Source organism: Meles meles, chromosome 11 (assembly GCF_922984935.1).
Source record: "Meles meles chromosome 11, mMelMel3.1 paternal haplotype, whole genome shotgun sequence".
In the NCBI taxonomy this organism is placed as follows: Eukaryota; Metazoa; Chordata; class Mammalia; order Carnivora; family Mustelidae; genus Meles; species Meles meles.
This window is the reverse complement of record NC_060076.1, coordinates 63,799,785-63,817,732: the sequence shown is the minus strand read 5'-3', so window position 1 is coordinate 63,817,732 and position 17,948 is coordinate 63,799,785. Positions and strand designations below refer to the sequence as shown.

General features: G+C 39.1%; 1 protein-coding gene across 4 annotated transcripts in view; it reads right to left on the bottom strand.

Annotated features, from left to right (window-relative positions):
- Window positions 1-17,948, bottom strand: part of KIAA2026 (KIAA2026 ortholog) — a 144,373-nt gene that overhangs the window by 6,804 nt on the left and 119,621 nt on the right. The gene's annotated exons all lie outside the window — the stretch shown is intronic.

The window sequence follows — 17,948 nt, the reverse complement described above, 5'->3', positions numbered from 1 at the left end:
ACCAATATTGCACGCATGTTAACTAACTAGGATTTAAATAAAAATTTCAAAGAAAAAAAGTGCATCTAAGATGCTTAGTTCTATCTTGCCAATATTTATCTTTAAAGAGAAAACCCAGGGGATGGGTAGGCATAGGAAAATGAAAAAGATTATATATACAATTTCAGAATAGAGTGTTCAAACATATCACCAATCTGTCTTTCTAAAGGCTGCTGAAAGACCTATTAAATGAGAGAAAGGTAATTTTCTTCTAGCTGCATGAACAGAAATAGATTTGAAATAGTTTTATAATTACTGATTATAATATAGTGAAAAAGTCCATTTAAAAAAGTTAATCAAATTCTAAATTTTTTTAAAATTTTTATTTATGTATTTGACAGAGATCACAGGTAGGCAGAGAGGCAGGCAGAGAGAGAGAGGGAAGCAGGCTCCCTGCCGAGCAGAGAGCCCGATGCGGGGCTCGATCCAGGACCCTGAGATCATGACCTGAGCCGAAGGCAGCGGCTTTAACCCACTGAGCCACCCAGGCACCCCAAAAGTTAATCAAATTCTTTTTTGTTGTTCTGATAACTTTCAAACATAGTTTTATTTATAGCATAGATTTAAGTCTTTACACTATTTTTTAAGTATAATTATTTAAAATTTTTTTCATTCATTTTTTTTTTGTTAGTCTAGTATTTTTTTTTTCTTTTTTTTTGTTTATTTACAGCATAACAGTGTTCATTGTTTTGGCATCATACCCAGTGCTCCACGCAGTACGTGCCCTCCCTATTACCCACCACCTGGTTCCTCAACCTCCCACCCCACCCCCCACCCCGCTGCCCCTTCAAAACCCTCTGGTTGTTTTTCAGAGTCCATAGTCTCTCATGGTTCATCTCCCCTTCCAGTTTCCCTCAACTCCCTCTCCTCTCCATCTCCCCATGTCCTCCATGTTATTTTTTATGCTCCACAAATAAGTGAGACCATATGATACTTGACTCTCTCTGCTTGACTTATTTCGCTCAGCATAATTTCTTCCAGTCCCGTCCATGTTGCTACAAAAGTTGGGTATTCATCCTTTCTGATGGAGGCATAATACTCCATTGTGTATATGGACCACATCTTCCATCCGTTGAAGGGCATCTTGGTTCTTTCCACAGTTTGGCGACAGTAGCCATTGCTGCAATAAACATTGGGGTACAGATGGCCCTTCTTTTCACTACATCTGTATCTTTGGGGTAAATACCCAGCAGTGCAATTGCAGGGTCATAGGGAAGCTCTATTCTTAATTTCTTCAGGAATCTCCACACTGTTCTCCAGAGTGGCTGCACTAACTTGCATTCCCACCAACAGTGGAAGAGGGTTCCCCTTTCTCCACATCCTCTCCAACACACGTTGTTTCCTGTCTTGCTAATTTTGGCCATTCTAACTGGTGTCAGGTGGTATCTCAATGTGGTTTTAATTTGAATCTCCCTGATGGCTAGTGATGATGAACATTTTTTCATGTGTCTGATAGCCATTTGTATGTCTTCGTTGGAGAAGTGTCTGTTCATATCTTCTGCCCATTTTTTGATATGATTATCTGCTTTGTGTGTGTTGAGTTTGAGAAGTTCTTTATAGATCCTGGATAACAACCTTTTGTCTGTACTGCCATTTGCAAATATCTTCTCCCATTCCGTGGGTTGCCTTTTTGTTTTGTTGACTGTTTCCTTTGCTGTGCAGAAACTTTTGATCTTGATGAAGTCCCAAAAGTTCATTTTTGCTTTTGTTTCCTTGGCCTTTGGAGACATATCTTGAAAGAAGTTGCTGTGGCTGATATCGAAGAGGTTACTGCCTATGTTCTCCTCTAGGATTCTGATAGATTCCTGTCTCACGTTGAGGTCTTTTATCCATTTCGAGTTTCTCTTTGTGTACGGTGTAAGAGAATGGTCGAGTTTCATTCTTCTACATATCGCTGTCCAGTTTTCCGAGCACCATTTATTGAAGAGACTGTCTTTTTTCCATTGAATATTTTTTCCTGTTTTGTCGAAGATTATTTGACCCTAGAGTTGAGGGTCCATATCTGGGCTCTCCGCTCTGTTCCACTGGCTATGTGTCTGTTTTTATGCCAGTACCACGCTGTCTTGGTGATCACAGCTTTGTAGTAAAGCTTGAAATCGGGTAACGTGATGCCGCCAGTTTTGTTTTTGTTTTTCAACATTTCCTTAGCAATTCGGAGTCTCTTCTGATTCCATACAAATTGTAGGATTATTTGCTCCAGCTCTTTGAAAAATATCGGTGGAATTTTGATCAGAATGGCTTAAAAGTATAGAATGCTCTAGGCAGTATAGACATTTTAACAATGTTTATTCTTCCAATCCAAGAGCATGGAACGGTCTTCCATCTTTTTGTGTCTTCTTCAATTTCTTTCATGAGTGTTCTGTAGTTCCTCGAGTACAGGTCCTTTACCTCTTTGGTTAGGTTTATTCCCAGGTATCTTATGGTTCTTGGTGCTATAGTAAATGGAATCGATTCTCTAATTTCCCTTTCTGTATTTTCATTGTTAGTGTATAAGAAAGCCACTGATTTCTGTACATTGACTTTGTATCCTGCCACGTTACTGAATTGCTGTATGAGTTCTAGTAGTTTGGGGGTGGAGTCTTTGGGGTTTTCCATATAAAGAATCATGTCACCTGCGAAGAGAGAGAGTTTGACTTCTTCCTTGCCAATTTGGATACCTTTTATTTCTCTTTGTTGTCTGATTGCCGTTGCTAGAAATTCTAATACTATGTTGAACAAGAGTGGTGAGAGTGGGCATCCTTGTCGTGTTCCTGATCTCAACGGGAAGGCTGCAAGCTTTTTCCCATTGAGGATGATATTTGCTGTGGGTCTTTCATAGATAGATTTTATGAAGTTCAGGAATGTTCCCTCCATCCCTATACTTTGAAGCATTTTCATCAGGAACGGATGCTGGATTTTGTCAAATGCTTTTTCTGCATCCATTGAGAGGACCATGTGGTTCTTCTCTCTTCTCTTATTGATTTGTTCTATCACACTGATTGATTTGCGAATGCTGAACCAACCTTGCTACCCAGGGAAGAATCCCACCTGGTCATGGTGGATAATCTTTTTAATGTGCTGCTGGATCCTGTTTGCTAGGATCTTGTTGAGAATCTTGGCATCCATATTCATCAGTGATATTGGTCTGAAATTCTCCTTTTTGGTAGGGTCTTTGCCTGGTTTGGGGATCAAGGTAATGCTGGCTTCATAAAAAGAGTCTGGAAGTTTTCCTTCTGCTTCAATTTTTTGGAACAGCTTCAGGAGAATTGGTGTTATTTCTTCTTTGAAAGTTTGGTAGAATTCCCCAGGGAATCCGTCAGGTCCTGGGCTCTTGTTTTTTGGGAGGTTTTTGATCACTGCTTCAATCTCATTACTAGATATCGGTCTATTCAGGTTGTCAGTTTCTTCCTGGTTCAATTTTGGGAGTCTGTAGCTTTCCAGGAATGCATCCATTTCATCTAGGTTGCTTAGCTTATTGGCATATAACTGTTGGTAATAATTTCTGATGATTGTTTCTATTTCCTTGGTGTTAGTGGTGATCTCTCCCTTTTCATTCATCATTTTATTAATTTGGGCTTTCTCTCTTTTCTTTTGGATTAGTGTGGCCAATGGTTTATCGATCTTATTGATTCTTTCAAAAAACCAGCTTCTAGTTTCATTGATACGTTCTACTGTATCTCTCGTTTCTACCTCATTGATCTCTGCTCTACTCTTGATTATTTCCCTTCTTGCATGTGGAGTTGGTTTGATTTGTTGTTGATTCTCCAGTTCTTTAAGGTGTAGAGACAGCTGGTGTATTCTGGGTTTTTCAATGTTTTTGAGGGAGGCTTGGATGGCTATGTATTTCCCCCTTAGAACCGCCTTTGCTGTATCCCATAGGTTTTGGACCGAAGTGTCTTCATTCTCATTGGTTTCCATGAATTGTTTAAGTTCATCTTTGATCTCCTGGTTGATCCAAGCATTCTTAAGCAAGGTGGTCTTTAGCTTCCAGGTGTTTGAGTTCCTTCTAAACTTTTCCTTGTGATTGAGCTCCAGTTTCAAAGCATTGTGATTGGAGAATATGCAGGGAATAATGTCAGTCTTTTGGTATCGGTTGAGTCCTGCTTTGTGACCCAGTATGTGGTCTATTCTGGAGAAGGTTCCATGTGCACTTGAGAAGAAGGAGTATTCTGTTGTTTTAGGGTGGAATGTTCTGTATACGTCGATGAGGTCCATCTGGTCCAATGTTTCATTCAATGCTCTTATTTCTTTATTAATTTTCTGCTTCGATGATCTATTTCTGAGAGAGGCATATTAAGATCTCCTATTATTGTATTCATATCAATATGACTCTTTATCTTGATTAATAGTTTTCTTATGTAATTGGTTGCTCCCATATTGGGGGCATAGATATTCACAATTGTTAGATCGTCTTGGCGGATAGTCCCTTTAAGAATTATGTAGTGTCCTTCTGTATCTCTGACTACAGTCTTTAGTTTAAAATCTAATTTATCTGATATGAGAATTGCTACCCCGGCGTTGTTTTGAGGCCCATTGGCATGAAAGATGCTTCTCCATCCCTTCACTTTCAGTCTGGGTGTATCCTTAGGTTCAAAATGGGTCTCTTGTAGACAACATATGGATGGGTCCTGTCGTTTTATCCAATCTGCAACCCTGTGTCGTTTTATGGGCGCATTTAGGCCATTCACATTGAGAGTGATTATTGAGAGATAGGTTTTTATTGACATCGTGTTGCCTTTGAAGTCTTTCTGTCTATAGATTGTTTCTATATTTCTGTTCAATGATATTCTTAGGATTTTTTCTCTTTTATAGGACCCCCCTTAATATTTCCTGCAGTGTCGGTTTGGTGGTTGCATAGTCTTTTAAGCCTTGCCGGTCTTGGAAACTCTTTATCTCTCCATTCATTTTAAATGTCAGTCTTGCTGGATAGAGTATTCTTGGTTGCATGTTCTTCTCATTTAGTACTCCGAATATATTTTGCCAGCCCTTCCTGGCTTGCCAGGTGTGTTGGACAGGTCTGATGTTATTCTAATGGGCTTTCCTCTGTATGTAAGAAGTTTCTTTGTCCTAGCTGCCTTTTTTTTTTTAAGATTTTATTTATTTATTTGACAGACACAGATCACAAGTAGGCAGAGAGGCAGGCAGAGAGAGAGAGAAGCAGGCTCCCTGCTGAGCAGAGAGCCAGATGCGGGACTCGATCCCAGGACCCCGAGATCATGACCTGAGCAGAAGGCAGCGGCTTAACCCACTGAGCCACCCAGGCGCCCCTGTCCTAGCTGCTTTTAAGGGGGTCTCTCTTGAAACATAATTCCTCATTCTAAGTATAAGGTGTCGTGAGGAAAAGTTAATCAAATTCTAAACACTCCATTAAAAAACTCCTAGAAGTAATAGATGAATTCAGTAAAGTTGCAGGATACAAAAATTTATACCCAGAAATTGGTACTATCTCTATCCACTAAGAACAAAGTAGCAGAAAGAGGAATTAAGAATACAATTCCATTTATAATTGTACCAAAAAGAATGAAATTCCCGGGAATAAACTCAAACAAAGAGGTGAAAACCTGTACTCTGAAAACTACAGAAGACAAATGAAAGAAATTAAAGATGACACAAGTGGAAAAATATTCCATGCTCATTGACTGGAAGAATTAATATTGTTAAATATTCATACTGCCCAAAGCAATCTACAGATTCAATGCAATCACTATCAAAATACTAAAAGCATTTTTCATAAAAATAGAGGAAAATACTAAATTTGTATGGAATTACAAAAGACCCTGAATGGGCCAAGCAATTTTGAGCAACAAAATAAAAGCTGTAGGTATCACAATTCCAGACTTCTAGATACACTACAGAACTGAAGTAATCAAAACAGTATGTTATTTAAACAAAACCAGACACACAGATGAAGGGAACAGAATGAAGACCCCAGAAATAAACCCACAGTTATATGGTCAATTAATTTGTAACATAAAAGGCAACAATGGGAAAAAGTCTCTTCAATAAATGGTGCTTGAAAAACTTTTACATGTAAAAGAATGAAACTGGACTGTCTTCTAACACCATACACCAAACACCAAAATAAACCCCAAATAGTTAAAGACCTAAATGTGAGACCTGAAACTACAAAAATCTTAGAATAGAGGATGTAATTTTTCTAAAACTGGCATGGCAACATTTTTTCTAGATTTATCTCCGTTTTAAAACAAGGGAAACAGGGGCGCCTGGGGGCTCAGTGGGTTAAAGCCTCTGCCTTCGGCTCGGGTCGTGATCTCAGGGTCCTGGGATCAGGCCCGCAGTGCATGGGGCTCTCTGCTCAGCAGGGAGCCTGCTTCCCCACCCCCACTGCTTCCCTCTCTGCCTACTTGTCATCTCTCTCTGTCAAATAAATAAATAAAATCTTTAATAAATAAATAAATAAAACAAGGGTAACAAAAGCAAAAATAAACTACTGGAACTATAAAAATATAAAAAGCTTCTGCACAGCGAAAGAAACCATCAACAAAACAAAAAGACTGAATGGAAAAAGGTATTTGCAAATGATATACCCAGTAAAGGACTATTAACAAAAATATATAAGGAACTTAACAACTCAATACCAAAAAGCAAACATTCGGATTAATTAATGTGCAGAGGACCTGAACAGACATGTTTCCAAAGAAGACATACAGATGGCCAAGACACATCAAAAGATGCTCACATCATCAGAGAAATACAAATCAAAACTACAAAGAGATAGCACCTTATACTGTCAGAATGGCAAAAATCAAAAAGAAGTAACATATGTTGCCAACATATGTTGGCAAGGATGGAAAAAAATGCACCTGTACACTGTCAGTGGGAATGTAAATTGGTAAAGCCACTGTGGAAAACAGTATGGAGGTTTGTCAAAATAAGTAAAAAGTAGAAATACCATATGATCTGGTAATTCCGCTACTGTGTATTTACCCATAGAAAAACACTAATTCTAAAGGATATATGCACCCCTCTGTTCACTGCAGCATTATTTATAATAGCCAAGATTTGGAAGCAACGTAAATGTCCATAAATAGACAAATGGATAAGGTACCTCTCTCAAAGAAATGGATAAGGTACCAAATGGATATGGTACCTCTCTCTAACATGTGTGCATGTGCACACACACACAGACACACATATACACACATACACACACACAGAATTTTATGCAGCTTTCAGAAAGGATGAGATCATGCATCTCCAACAGCATGGATAGATCCAGAGGTTATTGTCCTAAGTGAAATAAGTCAGAGAAAGACAAATACCATATGATTTCACTCATTATAAAATCTAAAAAAAAACCCCAACTGAATAAACATACAAAAAAAAAGCAGAGTCTGACTTTACAAATACAGCGAACAAACTGACAGCTGCCAGAGGGAAAGGGGTGTATGGGATGGAAAAAATGCGTGAAGGAAGTTGGAGATACAAGCTTCCAGTTTGGGAATAAGTAAGTCACAAGAGTAAAAGGTATACCGTAAAGAATACAGTCAATGATATTGCAATTGTGTTGTATGGTGACAGATGGTAACTACACTTCAGGGGAGCGCATCATTATGAATAAACTTATCCTGTCACTGTGTTGTATAACTGAAACTGTAACATTAAGTGCCACCTATCCTCAAAAAAAATTGTTTTAAAATGTTAACCAAGAGGGCTTGGGAGTCAAGATGGCGGAGAAGTAGCAGGCTGAGACTACATCAGGTAGCAGGAGATCAGCTCGATAGCTTATCTAAACATTGCAAACACCTACAAATCCAACGGGAGATCGAAGAGAAGAACAGCAACTCTAGAAACAGAAAATCAACCACTTTCTGAATTGTAGGACTGGCGGAGAAGTGAATCTAAACCGACGGGAAGATAGAACACGGGGGGAGGGGCCGGCTCCCGGCAAGCGGCGGAGGAACGGAGCACAAAATCAGGACTTTTAAAAGTCTGTTCCACTGAGGGACATTGCTCCAGAGGCTAAACCAGGGTGAAGCCCACGCGGGGTCAGCGTGGCCTCAGGTCCCGCAGGGTCACAGAAGGATCGGGGGTGTCGGAGTGTCGCAGAGCTCGCAGGTATTAGAACGGAGAAGCCGGCTGCAGAGACAGAGCAGAGGACTGAACTCTCAGCTCGGGGTTACCTTGAACTGGTCGTGGGCTGGGTGAGCTCGGAGCGCGGCTAGAGGCTGGGGATACGGGAGTGATTGGGTGCTGTCCTCTGGGGGCGCACTGAGGAGTGGGGCCCCAGGCTCTCGGCTCCTCCGGGCCGGAGACTAGGAGGCCGCCATTTTCATTCCCGTCCTCCGGAACTCTACGGAAAGCGTTCAGGGAACAGAAGCTCCCAAAAGCGAACCCGAGCCCATTACTTAGTCCGGCCGCCGGTAAGGGCGGTGCAATCCCGCCTCGGGCAAAGACACTTGAGAGTCACTACAACAGGCCCCTCCCCCAGAAGATCAACAAAATATCCAGCCAGGACGAAGTTCATCTATCAAGGGAAGTAGGTTCAATTCCTAAGACAGCAGCGCAATTCCAGAGGAGGAGAAAGCAAAGCACGGAACTCATGGCTTTCTCCCCATGATTCCTTAGTCTTGCAGCTACTTCAATTTTTTTTTTCTTTTTTCAATTTTTTTTCTTTTTTCTTTTTTCTTCTTCTGATAATTTTTTTAAAACTTTTACCCTTTTCTTTTTTAACGTTTTTTGACTAGTTTATCTAAATATATATATTTTTTCTTTCTTTTTTATATTTTTTCTTTATTTGTTTTATTTTTTAAATTTTTTTCTTTTTTTTTTCTGAACCTCTTTTTATCCCCTTTCTCCCCCCCATAATTTGGGGTCTCTTCTCATTTGGTTACAGCGCATTTTTCTGGGGTCTTTGCTACCTTTTTAGTATTTTATTTGCTCCTTCATATCCTCTTATCTGGACAAAATGACAAGGCGGAAAAAATCACCACAAACAAAAGAAGAGACAGTATTGAAGGCTAGGGACCTAATCAACACAGACATTGGTAATATGTCAGATCAAGAGGTCAGAATGACGATTCTGAACATTCTAGCTGGGCTTGAAAAAGGCATGGAAGATATTAGAGAAACCCTCTCTGCAGATATTAAAGCCCTTTCTGGAGAAATTAAAGAACTAAAATCTAACCAAGTTGAAATCAAAAAAGCTATTAATGAGGTGCAATCAAAAATGGAGGCTCTCACTGCTAGGATCAATGAGGCAGAAGAAAGAATTAGTGATATAGAAGACCAAATGACAGAGAATAAAGAAGCCGAACAAAAGAGGGACAAACAGCTACTGGACCATGAGGGGAGAATTCGAGATAAGTGACACCATAAGACGAAACAACATTAGAATAATTGGGATTCCAGAAGAAGAAGAAACAGAGAGGGGAGCAGAAGGTCTATTGGAGAGAATTATTGGAGAGAATTTCCCTAATATGGCAAAGGGAACAAGCATCAAAATCCAGGAGATGCAGAGAACCCCCCTCAAAGTCAACAAGAATAGGTCCACACCCCGTCATCTAATAGTAAAATTTACAAGTCTTAGTGACAAAGAGAAAATCCTGAAAGCAGCCCGAGAAAAGAAGTCTGTAACATACAATGGTAAAAATATTAGATTGGCAGCAGACTTATCCACAGAGACCTGGCAGGCCAGAAAGAGCTGGCATGATATATTCAGAGCACTAAACGAGAAAAACATGCAGCCAAGAATACTCTATCCAGCTATGCTATCATTGAAAATAGAAGGAGAGATCAAAAGCTTCCAGGACAAACAAAAACTGAAAGAATTTGCAAACACCAAACCAGCTCTCCAGGAAATATTGAAAGGGGTCCTCTAAGCAAAGAGAGAGCCTAAAAGTAGTAGATTAGAAAGGTACAGAGACAATATACAGTAACAGTCACCTTACAGACTAATAATGGCACTAAATTCATATCTCTCAATAGTTACCCTGAATGTTAATGGGCTAAATGCCCCAATCAAAAGACACAGGGTATCAGAATGGATAAAAAAACAAAACCCATCAGTATGTTGCCTACAAGAAACTCATTTTAGACGCGAAGACACCTCCAGATTGAAAGTGAGGGGGTGGAAAACAATTTACCATGCTAATGGGCATCAGAAGGAAGCTGGGGTGGCAATCCTTATATCAGATCAATTAGATTTTAAGCCAAAGACTATAATAAGAGATGAGGAAGGACACTATATCCTACTCAAAGGGTCTGTCCAACAAGAAGATCTAACAATTTTAAATATCTATGCCCCTAACGTGGGAGCAGCCAACTATATCAACCAATTAATAACAAAATCAAAGAAACACATCAATAATAATACAATAATAGTAGGGGACTTTAACACTCCCTCACCGAAATGGACAGATCATCCAAGCAAAAGATCAACAAGGAAATAAAGGCCTTAAATGACACACTGGACCAGATGGACATCACAGATATATTCAGAACATTTCATCCCAAAGCAACGGAATACACATTCTTCTCTAGTGCACATGGAACCTTCTCCAGAATAGATCACATCCTGGGTCACAAATCAGGTCTCAACCCGTATCAAAAGATTAGGATCATTGCCTGCATATTTTCAGACCAAATTGCTCTGAAGCTAGAACTCAATCACAAGAGGAAAGCTGGAAAGAACCCAAATACATGGAGACTAAACAGCATCCTTCTAAAGAATGAATGGGTCAACCAGGAAATTAAAGAATTGAAAAAATTCATGGAAACAAATGATAATGAAAACACAACAGTTCAAAATCTGTGGGACACAGCAAAGGCAGTCCTGAGAGGAAAATATATAGCGGTACAAGCCTTTCTCAAGAAACAAGAAAGGTCTCAAGTACACAACCTAATCCTACACATAAAGGAGCTGGAGAAAGAACAAGAAAGAAACCCTAAACCCAGCAGGAGAAGAGAAATCATAAAGATCAGAGCACAAATCAATGAAATAGAAACCAAAAAAACAATAGAAAAAAAATCAATGAAACTAGGAGCTGGTTCTTTGAAAGAATCAATAAGATTGATAAACCCCTGGCCAGACTCATCAAAAAGAAAAGAGAAAGGACCCAAATCAATAAAATCATGAATGAAAGAGGAGAGATCACAACTAACACCAAAGAAATACAGACAATTATAAGAACATACTATGAGCAACTCTACGCCAACAAATTGGACAATCTGGAAGAAATGGATGCATTCCTAGAGACATATAAACTACCACAACTGAACCAGGAAGAAATAGAAAACCTGAACAGGCCCATAACCAGTAAGGAGATTGAAACAGTCATCCAAAATCTCCAAACAAACAAAAGCCCAGGGCCAGACGGCTTCCCAGGGGAATTCTACCAAACATTGAAAGAAGAACTCATTCCTATTCTCCTGAAACTGTTCCAAAAAATCGAAATGGAAGGAAAACTTCCAAACTCATTTTATGAGGCCAGCATCACCTTGATCCCCAAACCAGACAAGGATCCCAGCAAAAAAGAGAACTACAGACCAATATCCTTGATGAACACAGACGCAAAAATTCTCACCAAAATACTAGCCAATAGGATTCAACAGTACATTAAAAGGATTATTCACCACGATCAAGTGGGATTTATTCCAGGGCTGCAGGGTTGGTTCAACATCCGCAAATCAATCAATGTGATACAGCACATTAATAAAAGAACAAGAACCATATGATACTCTCAATAGATGCTGAAAAAGCATTTGACAAAGTACAGCATCCCTTCCTGATCAAAAGTCTTCAAAGTGTAGGGATAGAGGGCACATACCTCAATATTATCAAAGCCATCTATGAAAAACCCACCGCAAATATCATTCTCAATGGAGAAAAACTGAAAGCTTTTCCGTTAAGGTCAGGAACACGGCAGGGATGTCCATTATCACCACTGCTATTCAACATAGTACTAGAAGTCCTAGCCTCAGCAATCAGACAACAAAAGAAATTAAAGGCATCCAAATTGGTAAAGAAGAAGTCGAAATATCACTCTTCGCAGATGATATGATACTATATGTGGAAAACCCAAAAGACTCCACTCCAAAACTGCTAGAACTTGTCCAGGAATTCAGTAAAGTGTCAGGATATAAAATCAATGCACAGAAATCAGTTGCATTTCTGTACACCAACAAGACAGAAGAAAGAGAAATTAAGGAGTCAATCCCATTTACAATTGTACCCAAAACTATAAGATACTTAGGAATAAACCTAACCAAAGAGGCTAAGAATCTATACACAGAAAATTATAAAGTACTCATGAAAGAAATTGAGGAAGACACAAAGAAATGGAAAAATGTTCCATGCTCCTGGATTGGAAGAATAAATATTGTGAAAATGTCCATGCTACCTAAAGCAATCTACACATTTAATGCAATCCCTATCAAAATACCATCCATTTTTTTCAAAGAAATGGAACAAATAATCCTCAAATTTATATGGAACCAGAAAAGACCTCGAATAGCCAAAGGAATATTGAAAAAGAAAGCCAAAGTTGGGGGCATCACAATTCCGGACTTCAAGCTCTATTACAAAGCTGTCATCATCAAGACAGCATAGTACTGGCACAAAAACAGACACATAGATCAGTGGAACAGAATAGAGAGCCCAGAAATCGACCCTCAACTCTATGGTCAACTCATCTTCGACAAAGCAGGAAAGAATGTCCAATGGAAAAAAGACAGCCTCTTCAATAAATGGTGCTGGGAAAATTGGACAGCCACATGCAGAAAAATGAAATTGGACCACTTCCTTACACCACACATGAAAATAGACTCAAAATGGTTGAAGGACCTCAATGTGAGAAAGGAATCCATCAAAATTCTTGAGGAGAATGCAGGCAGCAACCTCTTCGACCTCAGCCGTAGCAACATCTTCCTAGGAACAACGGCAAAGGCAAGGGAAGCAAGGGCAAAAATGAACTATTGGGATTTCATCAAGATCAAAAGCTTTTGCACAGCAAAGGAAACAGTTCACAAAACCAAAAGACAACTGACAAAAAGGGAGAAGATATTTGCAAACGACATATCAGATAAAGGGCTAGTATCCAAAATCTATAAGGAACTTAGCAAACTCAACACCCAAAGAACAAACAATCCAATCAAGAAATGGGCAGAGGACATGAACAGACATTTCTGCAAAGAAGACATCCAGATGGCCAACAGACACATGAAAAAGTGCTCCACGTCACTCGGCATCAGGGAAATACAAATCAAAACCGCAATGAAATATCACCTCACACCAGTCAGAATGGCTAAAATTAACAAGTCAGGAAATGACAGATGCTGGCGAGGATGCGGAGAAAGGGGAACCCTCCTACACTGTTGGTGGGAATGCAAGCTGGTGCAACCACTCTGGAAAACAGCATGGAGGTTCCTCAAAATGTTGAAAATAGAACTACCCTATGACCCAGCAATTGCACTACTGGGTATTTACCCTAAAGATACAAACATAGTGATCCGAAGGGGCACGTGTACCCGAATGTTTATAGCAGCAATGTCTACAATAGCCAAACTATGGAAAGAACCTAGCTGTCCATCAACAGATGAATGGATCAAGAAGATGTGGTATATATACACAATGGAATACTATGCAGCCATCAAAAGAAATGAAATCTTGCCATTTGTGACGACGTGGATGGAACTAGAGCTTATCATGCTTAGTGAAATAAGTCAATCGGAGAAAGACAACTATCATATGATCTCCCTGATATGAGGACATGGAGAAGCAACATGGGGAGTTAGGGGGAAAGGAGGAGAATAAATGAAACAAGATGGAATTGGGAGGGAGACAAACCATAAATGACTCTTAATCTCACAAAACAAACTGGGGGTTGCTGGGGGGAGGTGGGATTGGGAGAGGGGGAGGGGTTATGGACATTGGGGAGGGTATGTGCTATCGTGAGTGCTGTGAAGTTTGTAAACCTGGCGATTCACAGACCTGTACCCCTGGGGATAAAAATACATTATATGTTTATTAAAAAAAAAAAATTTGGAAGGGGAGGTGAACCATAAGTGACTATGGACTCTGAAAAACAACTTGAGGGTTTTGAAGGGTCAGGGGTGGGAGGTTGGGGGAACAGGTGTTGGGTAATAGGGAGGGCACGTTTTGCATGGAGCACTGGGTGTTGTGCAAAAACAATGAATACTGTTACGCTGAAAAAATAAATAAAATGGAAAAAAAAATGTTAACCAAGAAATTCTAGGAAACAGTACTATTTTTGATGTATACAGACAATAGCAAATTTTTAAAAAAAAAAATCCATCATTTAATCCTGAGTGTAATCATATTTAAACATTTTTATCTCACTAGAAGTATTTTTTTAATTAAACATAGAGAAACAAGCTGAAAAGTGATCTTTCAGCGACCCTTTTCACATAAAAACACAACAGCTATATTTCTATAAAACTATGGAGAGATGGAAATATTTCCAAATGATAGACTATTTTAGAGATCCTTTATTATTTCTTTTGCTTTCAACTGTGTTTCTCTATTCTACCCCTAAAGTTTACTTTAGTTTATTTTGTTTGAAAAAAATCTGAATATATATTTTCCAATTTATATTTACTACAAATTCTTATTTGTGCATACTGAAGTTTACATCTCACTTCTGCCACCACTGAAGAGCTATGAGACTTTGGGGAAGCTCCTTAAACTTTCTAAGTATCAGTTTACATGGTAACAATGGGGATAACAGTATTTGCCTCATAGTATGTGTGGCACACAGAGTAACTGTAAAATTAATCTCCTTTTAGAAATACCTACATGATGGTGGTATGAAGTTCCTTCCTTTTCAGCCCTCTTTTCTGTCTCAGCTATTTTGTTTTATTTTCTTTTCAGGTAAAATAGAAGCCATCAGACAAGCATGCTCATATGCTCACATCTCATCTGCCACTTAAGACTTTCATTTGTATTCATATTCTGTCTTCCTATCTAAGCTAATCCCTCTCTTTATGCATCCTCTCTCACTATCCATGGATATTACTCTACCAAATGTTCCTTCCTTTTCCTAAGTCCATTTTAGCTTATTAGCTCATTTCTACTGTTAAAGAGAAAGCTATTTTTCCACTAATGACAATAAACAAAACAAAGCACCTTCTCTCTCTTGACTCCAACCTGTCCTTCCAGCTACTGCCCTGTTTCCTCTGCTCCACTCCATAACAAAACTCCAATCCCTCTCCCCTAATTCTCATGAATAGACTCTACCTTACTGAACATTCCTTCTCTGTCTCTTCTGCTGAGTCTTACTCCTTTCCACCACCTCTAAAGGTTGGAATGCCCCAGGGTTCAATCTCTCCTCTTTTCTATCTGTGCTCACATTCTAGATGATTTCTACTGGTCTCATAGCTTAAATATAATCTATAGCCTGACAACTCCTAAATTTATGCCTCCATCTGGCTTACTCCCTTGAACTGGGACTCATATACTAAACCACCTACTCAATAAGTTCATCTGGATATCTAGAAATCATATCAAACTTCACATGTTGGCCCAAACTGTTGAATTCCTTCCTTGCAAACCTGCTGCTCCTTTAGTTTCCCCTATTTAAACTAATGACAATTCTGTAATTCCAGTTGTTTAGACCAAAAATATTGGGCATCATCTTTTTACCTTTCATTTTTTTTTTCTGACACTCTGTATCCAATGTTTAAGAAAATTCTGCCAGTCCATCCAGAATCCAACCATTCCTTGCCATCTGCATTGCTATTATTGGGGAACACCATCAAAAAGATGTTTACTGCCAATTGACCCATTTGTCGGACCTAGGGACTCAAAGGCTCCTCATTCCCTCCTTTTGGAATATAGATTCTACTTGCTTTTCCTGCTTTCAGAGGCTGCTCCAAGAACACAGTCTTGAGACAGTGATGGGATACTGAAAACACCTGTATAAGATACATGGCTGCATCCAGTTAAGGCTTCTTATATAAAGTTTTAAGATCTGGTGAGCAGGTGCAGAGATCCATTTGTCTTGCTGCCCCCCAAGACAAGTCTCATTGAATTTAAGTTCCATTTACGTATTCAAACTGTCACCTACAAACGTGGAGTGCCTGCTTCTTTGTTTCTCCTTGCCCTCTGAATACAAATGTCAGTTTCAGATGTTACCAGGGAAATTCCCAAGAGGACTGCAAATCAACAGCTAGCTACTACCCTGTACCAAGCCACCATCAATTTTTTTGGCCTGGATTATTGCTTTTTGTAACTGATTTCCCTGTTGTCCCACTTCATTAATCTCAACACAACAGGCAGTGTGAGTGCTTTAAAAGATAAGTCAGGTAATATCCCTCCTCTGCTTAAAAACCTCAGTGTTAGCACCAAGAACCATAAGATACCTGGGCATAAACCTAACCAAAGAGGTAAAGGACCTGTACTCGAGGAACTACAGAACACTCATGAAAGAAATTGAAGAAGACACAAAAAGATGGAAGACCGTTCCATGCTCTTGGATTGGAAGAATAAACATTGTTAAAATGTCTATACTGCCTAGAGCAATCTATACTTTTAAGGCCATTCCGATCAAAATTCCACCGATATTTTTCAAAGAGCTGGAGCAAATAATCCTACAATTTGTATGGAATCAGAAGAGACCCCGAATTGCTAAGGAAATGTTGAAAAACAAAAACAAAACTGGCGGCATCACGTTACCCAATTTCAAGCTTTACTACAAAGCTGTGATCACCAAGACAGCGTGGTACTGGCATAAAAACAGACACATAGACCAGTGGGACAGAGTGGAGAGCCCAGATATGGACCCTCAACTCTATGGTGAAATAATCTTCGACAAAACAGGAAAAAATATTCAATGGAAAAAAGACAGTCTCTTCAATAAATGGTGCTGGGAAAACTGGACAACAATATGTAGAAGAATCAAACTCGGCCATTCTCTTACACCGTACACAAAGATAAACTCGAATTGGATAAAAGATCTCAACGTGAGACAGGAATCCATCAGAATCCTAGAGGAGAACATAGGCAGTAACCTCTTCGATATCAGCCACAGCAACTTCTTTCAAGATATGTCTCCAAAGGCCAAGGAAACAAAAGCAAAAATGAACTTTTGGGACTTCATCAAGATCAAAAGCTTCTGCACAGCAAAGGAAACAGTCAACAAAACAAAAAGGCAACCCACGGAATGGGAGAAGATATTTGCAAATGACAGTACAGACAAAAGGTTGATATCCAGGATCTATAAAGAACTTCTCAAACTCAAACTTCTTGTTTCACAGCATTGTGGTCAGAAAAGACACATGGTAGGACTTTGATCTTCTTGAGTTTGTTCAGGTCTGTTTTGTGGGCTAATATGGTATTTCTTCTGGGAAACATTCCATATGCATTTGAAAAGAATGTATATTTTGCTGTTTTAGGATGGAATATTTTGAATAATCTGTTAAATACCATCTGATCCAGTGTGTGTTGATTTTTAGATGACCTGTCTATTGATGTAAGTGGGATGTTAAAGTCCCCTACTGTTATCGTATTATTATCAATTAATCCTTTATGTTTGTTATTAACTGTTTTATGTATTTGGGTGGTCCTATGATGGATGCCTAAAAATTTACAATTCTTGTATCTTCTTGTTGGATTGTCCCCTTTATCACCATATAATATCCTTCCTTGTCTCTTGTTACGGTATTTTTAGTCACTTAGGTTTTTTTTTTAATAGTCTTTGTTTTAAAGTCTAGCTTGTGCAATATATTAGAACTCCAGCTTTCTTTTGAGATTGATTTGCATGACAAATGTTTTCTTCAGCTTCCCACTTTCAGTCTGCAGGTGTCTGTCTTCTGGTCTGAAATGATTCTCTTGTAGGCAGCATATAGATGGATCTTGTTTTTTTATCCATTATGTCATTCTATGTCTTCTGACTGGAACATTTAGTCCATTTACACCCACAGTAATTACTGATAGTATGTATACTGTTATT